Here is a 19,627-nt window from a genome sequence, read left to right on the forward strand (position 1 = left end):
AAACAAATTCAACATTCAATTACATATTCATGAACATCACTTATATAATTAACTTGAAGTACTTATTTAAAAAATAAATATTGGGCATATATTATCCTATTCGCGCAACGCGCGTGAAAAGCTAGTACGTTACATTGTATATGCACATAAAATTTATTAATATGTATTTAGGCTAATTTTATAATATAATTTTTCTAATTATTATTTATATTACTAGATTTATAAATAAGATAATTACATTTAGAAATTAACCAAAATTATTATTTTAATTTTGTATGATTAATATAGTGCATAAGTATATGTATGTATTTAAGCAAATTTAATTTCTAAATATTATGAATACACATTTAGGGTCCGTTTGAAAATCTGAAAAATGTTTTTCAAAAAATAATTTCCAGAAAATGACTCATTTTCTAGAAAAGATTTTAATTTCATGTTATTTGGTTGAATATCATAAAAATATCTTTTCTATATGGCTGAAACTTAAAAAGTTACATTTTTTATGTTTGGTTTTTCCTGAAAATGAACCATGAGTCAACAACAACAACAACAACAATAATATTTGGTGATAGTGGTGTGGTAGTGGTGGTGGTGGTGGTAGAAATGGCCAGGTTGTGATAGTGTTGGTGTTTGTGGTAGTGGTTTTGGTGATGATATATGGTGCTGGTGTCGGTGGTGGTATGATAGTGGTAGTGATGGTGGTGATGACAGCGGTGGTGGTGGTGATGATAATCTAATAATAATAATCTAGAAACTAATTTTAAAAAGAAGAGAGGGAAGAGGGATAAAAAAAAAAAAGAATCCAAAAAATGTTTTCCGATTAAAAAACTACGATGATATTTTCTGCCAAATTGAGTCATTTTTTTCGTTGACCAAAATGAATATTTTCTTTTGACTTCATTTTTCTTGAGTACTCAAACAATGGAAAATCCAAAAATGGACTTCCGGAAATCATTTTATGGGTTTCTAAACGGACCCTTAGTTAAATTTATAATTTCATTTCCTTAATTATATTTCTTATTTTATTAATTATAATTAAGTGAATTGCATTTACAAATTAAAAGAATTTAATTTTTGAATTTGTATGCATTAATGTAGTCCTAACTATATTATTATGAATTTAGAAATTTCTTTGAATATTTATGAATTTTTTTTTATTAAAAGTTTGTGTTTAGACATATTTAAAAATAAATTTTCTTAATAAGTAACCGTTGTAGCAATTAATATGTATAATTATAACATTAATCACAATTCTAATAAAAAAGTGTATATATTTTCATATTGTACAAAATACTATAAATATAATGTATGTCTACATAAATGAATAGAAAGAGATATTGATAATACTTTTGTTATTATATATACTAGTGTTTTACCCGTGCAATGCACGGAAAAAATTATGTTATTATGAATTTAAATAAAAAAAATTAGAAAAATGAAATGATGTTAAAATGTACAATCTACTAATATAGTAAGACCCAATAAAGTTAGGTCTATAACGAAAACTAAAAAATATTGGTCTAATTATTTTTTGAAATGAATGGTTATTATTTTGACTAGTATTACACGCGCATTGCGTGAATGGACTAATGCCCAATGTTTATATTTAATTAAATAAGTACTTCAAAGTATGATTTATTAGAATGATTTAGGTCATTAAGATATTACTCCGTAATAACTTTTTGTCTGTATTTCTATAATGGTACAATTGTACATTACTTTACAAATATTGTAATATTATTTTATTATTTTATAATTTCATTTTCTTAATTATATTTCATATTATAATACTTTTGTTATAATATAGATATAAATAAATATCATCATTTTTTTCTTATATTAAAATCACTTTTTTTTTTAAATTTTGCATTTGATATTTGAATTTTGTTTTAGAATCTACTTTGGTTATTTTAAACTTTTACTCGTTATAATTCACTACAAATTGATTCTTTTGGTTGATATTAGTTTTACACGCGCATTACACGAATGGGTTAATGCCCAATGTTTACATTTAAATAAATATTTAAAAGTATATCAATGTAAGATTATATAGGAGAAGTTCGTACATAGGTAATCGAATCTTGAATTTGTTTCTTTAAATATGTAACTCAAAGCATATGAATGCAAGATAATATAGGAAATTTATTATAATTGTCACTAAAATAAATATTTGTAACTTTTTTTTTTGAGTACAAATATTTGTAACTTTGTAAAATCAATAGTCAAAATACTTGGTCTAAAAATGATAGTCTAAATAAATACTACTTTTGGTATGAATTTTTTCTAAGTATTCTTAATTCTCTTTTGAGTAACATTGTCATTGTTTTCATCTTCACTTTTTATCCTCTTTCTTTTTGTTGGTAGTATGTTATTTGCAATTGAGTTACTACTGGTAGTATAGATGACAATGTAATGCAATGAAATTATGGCGTAGGAAGCTGTGGATTTTCCTTGTTGTGTATATGACTGAAATCTTAGTTGTACTATAAACTCTTGATCTTGCAAGCGCCTGTTGATATTTTGCAGGGGTAGTTAGTTTGTTCCCCTACATGTTTCATGTGGACATTAAATAAAATATTAATATTTATTATATCTGTATAAGGTTCATGAGCAGTACCTCTTGTTCTATTTTCATAACTTGTTTACTTGATAGTAACAACAATAACTCTACAGGTAGTCCGAATACTTATGCTGCAACGTGTTCAATTTCATTAATAATTTTCACATCCATTTTGCATATGTTCATTTTCAAGTTCATATTTTTAGAATTAGTATGAATGAGTATAGTACTTGATTGTGTGTGTGTGTGTGTTTGTTTTTAATTTTTAATATTGAATTGATATTAGCCTTCGAGTTAAATTATTTTTCACTTTGTACATAAACTTTTTTAAATAGTGACTACATCCTATATACCAAGTATTTTTTGTGTGAAGGTTGATGTTGATTTTGCATGTAATGTAAGCAAGTTGAGTCTAGAAGATGAAATGAATTGTAAATTTATATTAGTTCTAATATATTTAACATGGTTGAAAAATCGCTAGGCGCTTCTCGTGCGCTCAGGGGCGCCTAGTGCCTAGACGCCCGTGTATTTTTTAATTTATTTTTTATTTTTAAAAAATTATTTAAATTTTTTTAATTTTTAAGAATTGATAATTATAAGCTATTTAATACTTTAATAGTTAATACTAAAATATTATATATTAACATAAAAAATATCTAGAGTTTGAATAATTTAGAGTTATTTCTCTCAAAACGATGCCATTTTGAGTGAAATAACACATTTAAAAAAGAAGGAAACAATAGTTAATAGGCCGATTGGGCGCCTAGTTGGTGCCTAGGCGGCCTAGTCGGTTGTTAGGAAGCCTAGGCATTCAACACCTAAACAGCCTAGGCAACACTTAGGCGGCCTACTCGGCCGCCTAGCCGGTCAGCCGCCTAGACCGCCGATTATGGTGATACGCTAGGCGGCCAGCTAGCGCCTAGCGCCTAGGCGCCGATTAATTGGTGCTTATGCGAGATTTTTGCAACACTAAATGAATGCAAGTATTTTACATATAGGATAAGTGAATGAATCAACGATGATTATTTTGATATTTCTTCATTTTCTAGGTTTTCTAAATTGATTGAAGCATTGCTGTAGTCTTGGCATCTTTTCAACTCATCAAGTGTGTTACGATGTTTTATTGCCCTACATTGATAGTTTTAATAATGAGTTTTAAATGTAGCTATGGAAAATAATGATATAATTAATATTTACGTATTATTATCAATATCAAAGCATACCAGTCCTTTAGGTGTTCTGCTCGGGGTTCATTTGGTTCAATTATTATTGTAGAATGAGTTATTGTGGATAAAGAAATCTCTATCTTAAGGAATACGATTAGATAAAGTAGCAAAATTTAACATTTTAAATATGATATAGTCCAAAGATATTACGAGGTAGTTTCCCGATTCAATTTGTTGTTTTATTTGAATACTATCTTTGTCAACAAATCCCACAAATAGTTACTATGATTGGTTTCAAACTATTTTTTTTTAAATTTTTTCATGGGAGTTAATTCTATTTTTGGTCATAGATTTATAGGTGACAGTCCACTTTTAGTCTTTTTTTATCAGAACATCTTGATTTGGTCCTAGGATTATTGTGACATGACCATTTTTCGTCCTTCGTCAATAAAATCATTGAAATTCAGTTAAATACAATGGCATTTCGATCTTTATTATACAGAGTAGGTTGACTTGCTAGGTTTATTTTTTGAAAAAATCCATTATTGAAGACCAGCCTTGGATTTTACAAAATTTAAATTGTTTTATTGATAGAGGACTAAAAATGGTCATGCCACAATAAGTCAATAATACTATGACTAAAGGTGGATGTTTTGAAAAAAAATGACTAAAAGTGGACTACCACATATACATCTAGGACCAAAAATGAAATTAACTCTTTTCATGGTATTAATAAAATACTTGGTAAATAAATATATAACATTATTTTGTATTATAACTTTGATATTTAATTACAAGAGAGTATAAAAAGAAGATAATGGACAATGTAATGAATATCAATTGATGAATTTGGATGTAAAAAATTTTTGCATTGGAAAAAATAAAGACAATATAACTAATAAAATTATTTTTCTTATTTAATTTATTGATAATTATTTTTTAAGATAAAGGCATTGTAGACAAATAATTCTAAATTAAAGAAATGTATATGTATCACTTTTGTAGCTACTAATTTATTTAATTTAATTAGAGTGAGGTACTTAATTATGTCAACTTTAATTGGGATGAGATTCGAACCTAAGACCTTTTTTATTTAAACCAATGAGTATGTTAACAATTAAGGATAAATTTGAAAATCTCAAGAAAAAATATAAATCTAAACAATCTGAACCATCCATTTGATTTAATAATTTGACCGTCATTTTTTCTACCAATTATAGGCCTAACTTTTTTTTTTTTTGGCTCTTATNGTTAACAATTAAGGATAAATTTGAAAATCTCAAGAAAAAATATAAATCTAAACAATCTGAACCATCCATTTGATTTAATAATTTGACCGTCATTTTTTCTACCAATTATAGGCCTAACTTTTTTTTTTTTTGGCTCTTATTAGTATTATATATAGTAGATAACCTTTTTTTTTTTTTTTGCTCTTATTAGTATAGTATTTATATTATTAGTATAGTAGATAATATAGAACTTTTTTCGCTATTTTCACTTAATTTATTTCTTATATATGCTAAATATATATGAATCTATTACACACACATATATGGAATATAATTTTCTCTTAAGCGTAATTGTAATTAAAAATTATCTGGAAACAATGAGCATTGGTTTAGTGGATGAGAAGTCTACTAAGACTTGCTTCCAACGGTTAGATAGAGTTTGATCTCTGCCACGGATATGGAATTTGAGTTTATGTTGGGCTCCTTATACGTAGAATTGAAGTGTATAGTTTAGTGTTAAATCTTAAGGCTAGATTGGTTTCATAGGCTTGGACCGCAAATTATATCGTGGACCGCGCATCAAAATGACGTTGTTTTGATTAATGAAAACAGATGGATGAAATGGCCTCTGTTCCGCGCCATTCACTTTCAGTTCATATACACTGCAGTTACATTTCAACACAACTTCAGTATCAGTTTATATACACTGCAGTTACAGTTCAACACAACTACAGTTACATTTCGATATAACTACATGCAGTTTCATTCGATAATATAAAAACACAAATGTGAAACTGTTATTCAGTATCAGTTCATATACACTGCAGTTACATTTCAACACAACTACAGTTACATTTCGATATAACTACAGCTTTATTCGATAATATAAAAACACAAATGTGAAACTGTTATTCAGTATCAGTTCATATACACTGCAGTTACATTTCAACACAACTACAGTTACATTTCGATATAACTACAGCTTTATTCGATAATATAAAAACACAAATGTGAAACTGTTATTCAGTTTCAGTTCATATACACTGCAGTTACATTTCAACAGAACTACAGTTACATTTCGATATAACTACAGCTTTATTCGATAATATAAAAACACAAATGTGAAACTGTTATTCAGTATCAGTTCATATACACTGCAGTTACATTTCAACACAACTACAGTTACATTTCGATATAACTACAGTTTCATTCGATAATATAAAAACAAATGTAAGACAGTATATTTTGAGATGAACTGTAGTATCAGTTATGGAGCCCCGTCTCCCACTTACCGAAATGATGTCGTTTTGTCACCATGGTCTACGGTATAACGACTGAGCCTGGACCTATGATGTTTCTATAAAAATTATAACGTTTAAGATATAGTCTGGTGAAGTTGAGAAACCTGAGTTATAAAAGAAAATTAAAGCATTTACAAACTCAATCATCCAACCTACGCAATCATATTCCTCCTTACAATAATTAACAAAAGGATGATCTTCATTATCTAACATTAATCAAGTTTTATGTGGTCTAAGGATTTGACCTATGACATCATATCGTGTTCCAAGAACAGAAGAGGTTACGTTCAACGTGTCGTGCTAAAATATATTATTAGGGCCTTGTAGATTAATATGATTAGTGTAACCTCCCTATCATTTTCCAATATTGATATGATAAATTAATAATTGAATATATTTTGTCTTTTTATTGGCAGTTTTGGGTTGGTGTGCAATAGGATTTGCATGGTGTTAAAGAATAGTGACAAAAAATCAATCGGCAGAGGAAAAAACAATCTTTAATTTGTTGGGAGGACAATTTCTTCATTCAATTTGACAAGCACCCTTGTGAAAACAATTTGCGACAAATTCCTTTTAAAAATGAATATATCATAATTATTTATTTTTTAATACTATTGACTATATTACAATATAGTACGTGTTCTATACATTCTTTATCTGTTGTATTCTAACAAGTTAATACCCCAGCATTGGGATCTGATTCTGATCCGGTGACATTCCCTCAAATAGTGCCACAGATGTGTCATCTGAGCACAAAGGCTTGAATTGGCTCATAATTATTTATTTAATCGCGTTTCATTTTTATGAGATAATTAGAACAAACGATTAAAAAATTTGGTAGATTTTCATTTGGAATTTCTCTCTATCATTTAGAAGAGATTAAAGCATTCATACAATGACAACGGTCTTGTTCAATCAGACATATTCGTAGAGAGGTATTTTACTGATCATGATTTCTCTATTTTTTGTTTGTGAAACATTTCATGTTCATATATATATATATTTTATATTACCGATTTGATCCAAATTTATTTAGAATGGTAGATTTTTAATTTGTAATTTCTCTCTTAATAATATTAAATAAATAAAGTGGATAAATGAATTGGGTTCTCTTCCACCTATCTCTTTCATCATCACTTGTCATTGCTTTATGAGTTGGGAGGCAAATCTAGATTCTACATTAGACTTTTTTGTCACAAAAGATAAGTATTTTTGAAAGTTTTCACATAGGCATTTTCCAACATCATGTGAATATAACAACTCTTTCTTGACTTATTTTGCCTAAATCCTAATATACAACGATGACTCTTAAATAAATCATATAGTTTTTTGGATGACATATAAGGTGAAATGGACATGCATATTGTATTTTTATTTGGAAATTAAGTGCATGGTACACCTACACTATAGCAAACTAAGCCAGGCCACCATCAAGTGATCTTTTACTTTTTATTTTTATGTTTTACGATTAATAACGTGACATGCATCAATTGGTCATGATGAAATTAAGTTTTCTGACTTATAAATCAAATTGTAATAGAGTCAGTAGTACTCAAAAAAAAAAATCAAATTGATAATTAGCTCAAAGAAAGGAAATATCAGAGAAGATGATGATATGCATAATTCTATTACAATGCAGTATCTGTTCTTAATCTATTGAAGCACAAGAGTCAGTATTGCCTCCACTGAGGCTCGAACCCACCACCACCTGTATAAAAGGGTATAAAAGGAAAAGTTTGATGCCACTGAACTACAAGATCCTTAGCAGGAGAATGTCCTTATTTATACAAGAAATATACACATATATTACTTCTATCTTCACAAGGTCTTTTAAGTTTTAACACTTGTGTAGATAAGGATTAGGACATCTATAATAAGTAGTCTACCAACTCTCTCGACACACTCCATGCAAATCAAGACATTCTTTACTAGCCTTCACATACCAATCATTATTGATTCACAATTTCACATAGCTATGTGGACTATACTATCAAATAATATACATTCAATACATAATAATATACTTTTAATATATTAAGATGTACATTATATTCAGGAAAAGTACATTATTTGAATACTGAAAGTACATTATTTTGCATAATGTACATTCAATACACAAATACTGTACTTTTAATATATTTAAAATGTATTTTTTGATATGGTCCATACAGTCATCACATCACTGTGTAGATCATGGTACACACAATAATTTCCCTTCACATACTCACCCAACCTACTTCATGCAATGCCTGGCCAAACTTTATAGTCTTGGTCCAGTGAATATTTTTTTTTAAATACAACTGACTCTATTATATTGTAGTATATGTTCATCTATACTTTCTTAACTTGTTGAAATACAAATGACCATATTACATTGTAGTGATATGATGTTCTAGTTAACAATATTCTTGATTTAAGTATAGAAAATTCTAAACTCATCAAGTTCAAAAAATAAGAGTCATAAATTTATTTTTTTTCCTTTCTCTAACTAACTAATAAGATCAGTCAATCAAAATATTTAATTAACAAGACTAATACTTTTTACGAATATATTTTAACATTTTTCATAACCTCATTTATACCGTGTGATGATCCACTTTGATAGTAGCTTAGTAGGGAGTGGTGGGTGTGTGACAAAAGGTGGTGGGGAGATAATGGTCCCTATTGGGGATATATAGATGTCCAACTTGCTCACCACTTTTATATATATATATATATATATATATCATCAATCAAACCTCAATCCATGTACACACTTCAAACCCAAGCAAACAACATTAATTAGATTGATGAAGATCACGTTGCCTGTCCATTATAAGGCCTAGCAATAATGTTGCTTCAACCACTTCAAGTCCCCATATGTATTAATTGCTCCTTTTTATTTTTATTTTTCTCTTTCTTTTTTTATGACTAATTCCAATCGTGTGTGCATGCTTAAGTGGATAGATAGATCATCTGTAACTCGATCTAGCGAGTAAAATACCATAAGAAGATAAACTATCTAGCCTAAGTTGTCAGGCTCAAACTGAGAATACTAATAGATAGTTCTCATAGGGAGTCAAATACGAAATATTGTATAGATAGCTCTCATAGGAAGTCAAACACGAAATATTGTTAGATAACTCTCATAGGGAGTCAATTACAGAATATTGTGGTTACCAAGCCAATTACTTAACGAACTCAATTGTACATTGATGATTAGAAACCTATATTAACGCATATAATTAATATTAATTGCATTTGTTTTTAAAAATAAGGAATAACCATTAATAATAAGAAAGACCATAATACAAAACATTAAAAATAAAATTTAGTAAAGTTACAAGTTACTCGGTATGATTTGACAAAGAAACAATTTCCCTAACAATCAAGCTAAGAGGGGGACAGAGTTCACATACTACTTAACAAAAGAGAATCTAATAATATCAGAAAAATTCCTTAATGTCATTAATAATTAATAAATTAAACAAACATTGAGAACCCAACTTTCCCTCACAAATACCATTTTCAACTTGCAAAGAATTTATCTCCACATAAACAAAATCAATCCCCTGCCCCTTAAGCCCACTTAAAATTTTCCTCACCGCCATGGCTTTAGCTGCATTTTTGGATTTGTAAAACAAGAATAATTGATCAAATTAGAATTAATAAAATGTCACACATAAGTATGTGTTAAGATGGTCATTTAATTTCTCTTTTAATTTGTGACATTATTTGTTAATTAATTTTGTCTTGAAATCTGCATCTATATTATTTTCTCCCAAAAGGTTGAATCCCCAACTCTAAGGACACAAGGAACCCCCTCACTTTGAGAGGTTGCTCCCACACTACCCACTGGTGAGATTCGATCCCTAGTCTCTTCTCCCCATCTTCACCCCTATGACCAGTTGAGCTGCCCATGCAAGCTGCATCTATATATATTCTTGTCCACGGATGTTTAGAACAAAAGTTGGGTTGGCATATAAAAATTTATAACATGTTAATTACAGATGTAATCATTTAACAAAATGTGTTACTATAATACGTTCTCAACTCACTACTTTAATGTATAATTAAAAATGACATTGAGTCACCCATGTGAATGGAGCAAATCATTTGGCCAGTCCCCTACCACTTAGTGTGCTGATGTTCTTGATAATTAGGACAAAGGATTAGTATTCTGGCTATCGGCTGGAGGGATATCTTTGAGCAACCAAAAGAAATGACATTGAGTTCACTGTTATTAAAAAATTGACCATTATATTCTCAAATATTTTAAGGACTAAAACTGCAATAATCCCACAATTTTAATTTGCAAGAGAATGCAGGCATATTCACAGAGTGAAATGTGGATATGTTTGCAAAAATATTTGCTGGAACTTGGAAGAGATAGAAAAAAAATTATTAAGACATAAAATATTGTTCTAACAAATGCAAAAATATAATGTCTATATATAAAGTGGCATCATATAACAAGACAACACAAATGTGCACGAAAATCCATGGTCCAAACTCCAAACTACGCTTTTGTATGTAATGGGCTATTGATTTGGAAAAGTAGTAAAAAATAAAAGGCCGCTCCAATTGGGCCTTACCTAACTAATTGTAGCCCAAACAGATTCACGCTAGCCCACTTAACTATATTGGGCTTTGTTATTTTATACGTACTATTATATATAGGGAAAATTGCACTTTTGGTCATTCAGTTATACTCGTAGTGTAAATTTAGCCCTCGAATAATTGAATTATATGTATGACCATCTTTAACCCTTAAGTTATGCACAAACTAGCGATTTTAGTCCATCGGATACTATTTCTACCGCCAATTTGTTACTTAATAAAGTAGTTGATTTGGTTCTTCAAGAGTTAAAATCACTACTCCATTCACAACTTAGGGGTTAAGATGGTCACAAATATAACTCATTGACTAAGTTTGTACCACAGGTACAACTGGAGGACAAAAAATGCAATTTTCCCATGTATGTGTGTGTGCATGGGCACACTCAGGTGATAACGGGAACCCAGGAGAGAACTAAGAAGTACTCACAGTCGACTATGTGTCCAGATTCAACGAATTAGATGTAATTTTAAAAATAACGCGGTGGCATTTTTGTAAATAACTCGAACTTTGGTGCAAGTAAAATGTGTTAAAAGTGCAAGTAACTAGTGCAAGTAAAATCACTTACAACTGCAACTAGGTTCACTATATAGTGCAAGTAATTTACCTATTAACATTCGTGCACCTAATGATAACGTCTTTCACATAGGTGCACTTAATGATAACGTTTGGTGCAACTAATGATAACGTTAGATGCACTTAATATTGATGTTCAATGTTCATTTTACTTGCACTTAGGTGCACTATATGAAACTATTACTTGCAATTTTAGCACAATTTACTTGCACTTCGACGTTCAATTATTTATGGAAATGTCACCGCATTCAAAAAAATTGTGTTTCTGATCCATTAAATCTGAACACGTGAACGACTACGAGTGGTTCTCAATTATCTCCTAGACATGTGGTTCTCACTTGATATGTCTCCTATATATACCCTTATTTAATTTAGGCACTACAAAAACATAATATTGATTAAATTAAATGACAATGACTCACGTTTGGATGACACATAGAGGACATTGCAAGATGAATTATTGATGATAAATGTTCATTTTATTGTATTATAGGTTCATTTTTAAATAATATATTAAAAACTATCTTGTAATACACTGAAAATGAACATTCAATATATTAACCAAGTCAGACAACTAATAGTGGTCAAATAAGCTAAAATTGGGTGATAGGCTAATTATTTACCAAACAATGCCAATATATTTTTCCTTATAAGTAATAAATAATTTTATTCCTAATTTAGTATTACATGCATTTGCTAGTATAAGTGTTACAGTTACATACTGATCCGACTCGATCCATGTCATGAATAAAGATCGTGAGAGCCCATAAGGGTAGCTCAAGTGGTAAGAGAGTTACACCTGTAGCCGAGAGGTCGTGGGTTCGAACCTCAAGCCTTGGGTTTGAGCCGGTTAGCTATGGATAACTTAGGCTGGTTTACCTCTTTGTGGTCCTTTGCCGGCTAGGGTCACAATGCGAGGGCTTTACTCACATACTCACACAATGAGGAGTGAGGTTTACCTCGTTAATCCAAAAAAAAAATAAAGATCGTGAGACGGTCTCTCACAAGTGTGACCCAAAATTTTTTATCATGACATTAGATGTAAACATTAAAAAAATTAATTTATGAGATCCAAAAGAATAGTATTTTCCTACAAATTTAATATGCATTTATTAATTAAAAAAATTCTCAATGGTTACTTGTATATTTGTCTAATGGCAAAAATTTGTGTGAGACGGGTCAGGTCAATGTGAAAGTGTGCTACTTATACGCACAAATGTCATACTTATATGCTCAAATGTAATACTAATCAAGAATAAAATTTTTGTTCCTTATAATGGTAAATATAATACTTTTACATTTCGATTTAAAAGTATTACATTTTTCCTCAAAAATATTATATTTTTCCTTATAAGTAAGGGGAACATCACTTATTATGGAAAATGTAATACTTTTGATGGAAAATATAATACTTTTGCATCAAAATGCAAAATTATTACTATACATTTTTATTCAAAAGTATTACATTTTTCCTTATAAGAACAAAAATTTTATTCCTAATTAGTATTACATCTGAGCATATAAGTATGACATTTGCATGTTGATTCAACCTGACCCGATCTATCTCATGAATAAGGATCCGTGAGACAGTCTTACACAAGTGTGATATTTTTCTAATTTAATCGAAAATAAAGAATGGAGAATGAAAAAAAAATATTAAAAATTGAAATAAATGCAGCCTTAAACTTAATTGACTAAATTGTTAGTCAAATGTTGGAGGGCTAAGTCTAACTCCTCAACTCACAAAGTGCATATATAGTAGGAATCCTACAAAAGACCAAGGCCAAAAAAATAGAGATTAGATTTTATTAATTAGGGTTCTATCTGCTAATTACACTATAATTTTTTTCTTTGTATATTCATTGTATTATTCCTCACTCTAAGTTTTTATATCTGTATAAATTGTCCCTTCATATATATATATTGTATCATCCAAGTATTCAATAACAATTCATTCTTCTAGAATTATTATTCTTCTCAAATCTATTGTTGGAATTGGTATCAACAGATCTAAAAGGTTCATGGCTGCCAACCCAACCACCACTGTAGGTGACACTGTGTCGCCACCAACCACTGGTGACTCAGTGCCCTCTTCTCAAACCCTCTCCGATATATCATCCACCCCTCACCACCCATAAATACCTTATGGAGAGCTCATCACTTTGTATCCATACAACTTACATCCTCTAATTATTTATTTTGGAAAACCAGCTCGTTCCGTTTCTTCGCAGGCAAGGTAGATGGAACATTTCCGTGTCCAGCTTCTTTTATTAATAAGGCTTCGAATGGATCTTCCATAGTAGCCAATCTTGTGGCTCAAAATTGAGTATGTCAGGATGCATTTATTTTGTCCATGCTCATCTTGTCTCTATTCAATGAGGTTATATACGTACGTTCCGCGCCTTGTGGTTAGCTATTGAAGCTGCCTTTGGGCCATCCTATCGATGCACATTCTTTGAGTCTCCTTAGGCAGTTACAGTGTTTGCGCTAGAGAGACTCTCCAGAGCATCTTGGCAAAGGTTTTAATTAGACTACTTGCTGAAGCTGGCCAACCAATTAGATTAATTGAACAAAATCTCTATATGTTCAAGGGCTTCCGACCTGAGTATCGCGCGATGGTTTCATCGTTGACTATCAAGGTACCTGTCTTCATTGATCAACTCAATGATTACTTCAATGCACATCAATTTATCTATGTCGATGATTTATTGTTCTCATCGATTTAACTTTGTTGTATAACTAATGTACAAGTATTTAAGACATGTATGCCAATTGTTACGCATCTCATGATTTTCTTTTACTACCCGTTTCAATGTTAAAAGCGGTGAATCAAGCTTACGAAACGGAAAAAAACAAAACCAGCAAATAAATAAAGAATTGTTTACCTAACAGTCCTACGTTCGATCTAACAGGGGGACAGTGACCACCGACGTCCAATTGCAAAAGAAGAGAAAACAAATTAAGGGCAGGAGTCAGCTACCTAATCCAACTACACTCAACCATTGACCGATCGACCACCTCTGCATGTAAATACTTCATTTCTTCTTGACCTTAAAACCTCAACAAATGGTCGTGGGATGCAATGATATGTCATTGGAAACCTTTGCAAAAGCATATATATATGGAACTGACAATCTTCGTTTCAATTTTTATCCTTCCATTTCCACGCACTGCACACACAAATCCCAAAAACTACCCTACCTTCATTACCTATATATAATAATGCATTAACTATGGTATGAGTGTCAACTTTTATTGATATAGTTAATTCCATTTTTGGTCCTAGATTTATAGATGTCAATTCACTTTTATTCATTTTTTATTAAAACATTCACTTTTGCTCCTAGTATTATTGTAACAGGATCATTTTTGGTCCTTTATAAACAAATCAGTTTAAATATTGTTAAATACAAGGACATTTCGGTCTTCAATTATGAATGTTTTCAAAAAAAAATAAACATAAAAAATATAGTGGTTTAACATACTTTGTATAGAAAAGATTGAAATGATATTTCAACAATTTTGTTGATGGAGGACCCAAATTGGTCATGCTACAATAATACTAGGACCAAATGAGGATGTTTTCATAAAAAGGGACTAAAATAGATTATCAACTATAAATCTAGGACCAAAAATGAAATTAAGTCTTTATTGATATGTATGTGGACCTTGTCACAATTAATTAAATTTTAATGTAACTCCAATATAATGAAGTTACATATATATATATATATATATATATATATATATATATATAAAATATTTTACTTTTTTTAGCTATTAAATTACACTCACAAGTTGTTTTGAATAGTGATGATTGATGAAGGCGCATTGGGACCGTAACTCTTGGCCTCGACTTTTTAATAATTGTTAGCTCTTCATTATTTGAAGACATTCATATAGTTGTTAAAGTGGTATATTTGTAAAGTATATTAAAGATATATATCCATTGATAATTGCTTTTTCAATTGGATATTCATTATTCGTAATACTTCGTTGAAAGAGTAAAGGCATAGAACTGATAGAAGGTGGGCTAAGTCTAGCATCTTGTCACTTAGTTTCATGTGAATTTTAAAATGTCACATTAATTGTTACACAAGTATAAAGTTGTGCATTCGCTAATAATTATAACCTTTATTTGACGTAGTATAAATGTTTAATCTTAATAATAGGTATGAGGTATCAAAATAAGTTAGGTGTTTGAAGTTTGAAGATATACTGTATAGCCGAGGCTGGTAAATAATAAAAATTTTAGTTGTACCGTCGAAGTGAAAATTATATCCGAAATATTGAAACAAGCTTTCTTGATATTAAAGTAGAGTCAGTCGGCTGTACAATAATGCCAACCATATGATCTTATCCATTTCAGCCACTTTTGATTTTAGGCTAACCAATCTTCAAAGCCTTTGCCCTTGGCTCTATATGGCTTATACGTCTAAATTCTGGACCACTTATATACTTATATATGGAAAGATTGACACCATCAAACACTTATTAATTGCATTTTTTGGTGAGAAAATCTTTATACTATATAATTCAAACTTGCTTTCTTAAAAAGGGATATATACTAGTGTAAATTGACATTCTTTTCCAATATGGATCGGACAAATGTTATTTCCAAGCCTTTCTAACTCAAATGGGTCTATTTTAAAAATCACTTTCGCATGACTTATTACCCGTTTTAAGCATACAGTATAACGATTTCTTCGTTTACTACGAATAACCCAAATCTACTTTGACCTAACCTAATCAAAAGTGAACTTTAGATATATCTGTAACACAAATTTAATCACATAAAATTATCATTTTAGCTAAAAAATTTTACATTTAATGCCAAAGCGGCGGAGCTCTTAAAAATTACTAATTACTTAGGCCCTGTTTGGTAAATGGCTGTTAGCTGATTATGTTGGCTGTTTGGATTAGAAGGTATGATCTGTTGATAACATTGACTGATTGTATAAAGTTGTTTGATAAATTAGTTGTTAGCTGATAGCTGTTTAGTATAATTTCTTTTCTCAAAAAGCTAATTGAAAAGGCTACTTTGAGTAGCATTTTGAATTTTAGCATTTTGGAGTTACACAAAGCTTATTATTTACCAACTAATAATGATCAAATAAGTTAAAATTGACTAATAAACTGATTATTTACCAAACAGGGCCTTAGCCTGCAAAGGCTTGGCTACGTACATCTGAACTTTGGCAACCACCATTCCACATCATCATGCACTCAATTTTATTTCGATCTTTATTGATGACCTCGATCTTAGCATAGTAACAAAATGGAAATCCTTGCCCACGGGGCATATTGTGTAGTGGCAAAGGTCAAATTTGGTGATTGCAGTGCCTTCAAAGTATATGGCAGAGTGGTAAAGAGCATAATTATATTGTAAATCGCGGTGTCCCTGTGAGGCCAGGTCACGAGTTAGATGTGCAATTTCCATTTTTTAGTGAACAATACAGGTTAAAATTAAATCATCTTAACAACCAGCAATCCAATTAACATCGAAGCCGGCATGAATTTGATTGCTGAAATGGTAGAGAGAGAGAGAGGGGAAAATATCTAATAATAATGATAATAAAAGAAGACTGATCAGAATAGTTTACCTAATGGTGCTAACCTTAACAAAACAAAAACAAGTACAAATTGGAAGCTAGCTATATGTTGGAAACCCTAGTTAAGTAATTAATTGACTTTTAAGGTGTCTCACTTTGAAACTTAATAAGGTGTATTAGTTCAGTATTTAAGGTGCATAATTTTGACACTTAAGAGACTTAAAGGTGCATAAGTTCGAAGACTTAAGGTGCATAAGTTTGAGACTTAAGATGCAACAGTCTAACGTTTAAGGTGCACCAGTTTGAGACACTTAAGATCATTCGCATCCATGTTGCCACGAAGTGCGTTTTTTTAATAAATATTCCTACATTTTGAGCCGTTGATATAATTTAGATCAACGGCTCATATTTCACCACATTTTTCACCTAGGAGACCCTTCGCATGTGAACCATATCACTTTTAACACAATTTACTTGCAATTCACAGTTCAAATATTTACAAAAATACTACAGCATTTTTTTAAAAAATTGTTTTATGATCCGTTAGATTTTTCCAGATGGACAGCTATGATTGATTCCTAGTCATCTCCTATGTGTCCGTTCTCATTGGTTTATAGCTGTTGATATGGGCTCATCCAACAGTCCAGATGTGTTGGCACCACCGCACGAGAGGAGATTGTTGCGTTTTATCTAGTTTATATATGTGTGTGTATATATATATGTGTGTGTATATATATATGTGTGTGTGTGTGTGTATATATGGGTCAAGTGAAAAAGAAGTCGCATGTGAAACGTGCGATTGCATCTCAGCTATTCATCAATTCATCTTTAAAAAAAAATTCGCCACATGCGATCAATAACAATGTGCACTGGAAGGCACAACAATGTGCTCTGGAAGGCATAACAATGTGCACTGGAAGGTAAAAAATGCGCACTGGAGGCATAAAGACGTGAAACAATTATTGAAAAAATTAAATTTAATATAAGATCTTCAATACAAATCATAAACGACCATAAATAATAAACAAGCAAATAATATTCAACTCAAATTAGTAATTAGTGCTCAAGATTAATTGATCTTCAAAAAAAAGTTCGTCATCTACAATTTAAAAATAAAATGCTCTGAAAGGCACAACAATGTGCACTGTAACGCACAACAATGTACTTTGGAAGAAAGAACAATGTGCACTGAAAGAAGGAATAATGTGTACTGTATGTCATAACAATGCGTACTGGAAGAAGGAACAATGTGCATTGTATGGCATAACAATGTACACTGAAAGAAGGAACAATGTGCATTGTATGGCATAACAATGTGCATGGAAAAAAGGAACAATGTGCAGTGTATGACATAATAATGTGCACTGAAAGGCAAAAAAAATTAACTTACACAAAATTACAATAATGCCACTGCATTTTTTTTTTTATTTTTTTAAATTGCAATTTGTACCCTTGATCTGGACTCAATTTACGGATATATAATTTCATTCTATTTCTCACCTATGTCAATTATTTCACATAATATATATACACACATACACTGAGGCGGAGGGGTGGGTGTGTGTGTGGGGGGGAGGGGGGAGGTGTTGAGAATCTCTTAATATATATGGCCAAAGCAAAAGACAAGGTGATACATGCACATGTGGCCAAGGAGGGGATTGAAAGAGCTGAACTACCTCAGCTCCCTCTCCGTAAATATTTCCTTCCTGCACGAAAAGTTTACCCTTCGCTTTATCCCACAATTTTAACTGTCTGCAATTGTCCATTTCAGCAGCATTCAGAATATTCAAATTCAAAACATCACAAAAAGATAAAGTAAATATACTAAGGCTGAAGCCCGCTTTCATTATTCCTTTCTCAATAAAACCACCTCATCAGCTCAGCCCCATTCCTTCTTTTCATTAAGCTAAGAGAGTAACCTCAAATTAAAAAAGAGTAAAACTTATAATTTTATAATTATTAAATTAATAATTTAACTAATTTAATTGGCTGGAGTTATTCCTTATAGTCTTATTATAATTTTTGATATAATTGTAAATGTTCGATTCTAACACTCTGATGGGTTCGTGATATATGCATAAATACTTTTATTTAGATACGAATATCATTTGCATTATCTTATCATGTTACAGTATATATCACTATTCACTAGCTAGGCTACGTCACTTGAAAATTACTACACAGTATATATGCATGTGTAGAAAAGTTAAAAATAATCACATCCCACGTATAGGAGCAACCTAGTTAATGGTGCAGTCAGGAATTTGTCTTTTGCATTAGCATTATATACCCTCCATAGCATCCGTGACAACAACACCTTTGTCACGAATTGAAAATGATGATAGATAAAATATTATTTGCATATCAAAAGATTCGATCACGAATTTGATACGTACACAGGGTCTTTCTAGTTTAGTTTATTTATTTGGTGTAGTTTTTCGGTTATTACATAAAAGTGCGTCATCTTAACTGAGACCGTGCACAAGGATATATATTTTTAGTGCGATTTATCTTTAATTTCTTGTATATAACATAGTGTGCAAGTTATGCGAGATTTACCCAATATGTATACACCATTATTGAATAGAGATAGCGAATTTCTCTCCAAACCCATAAAAAAAAAAAAAAAAAAAAAAAAAAAAAAAA

The sequence above is a fragment of the Ipomoea triloba genome, chromosome 14 (genome assembly GCF_003576645.1).
Source record: "Ipomoea triloba cultivar NCNSP0323 chromosome 14, ASM357664v1".
Lineage (NCBI taxonomy): Eukaryota > Viridiplantae > Streptophyta > Magnoliopsida > Solanales > Convolvulaceae > Ipomoea > Ipomoea triloba.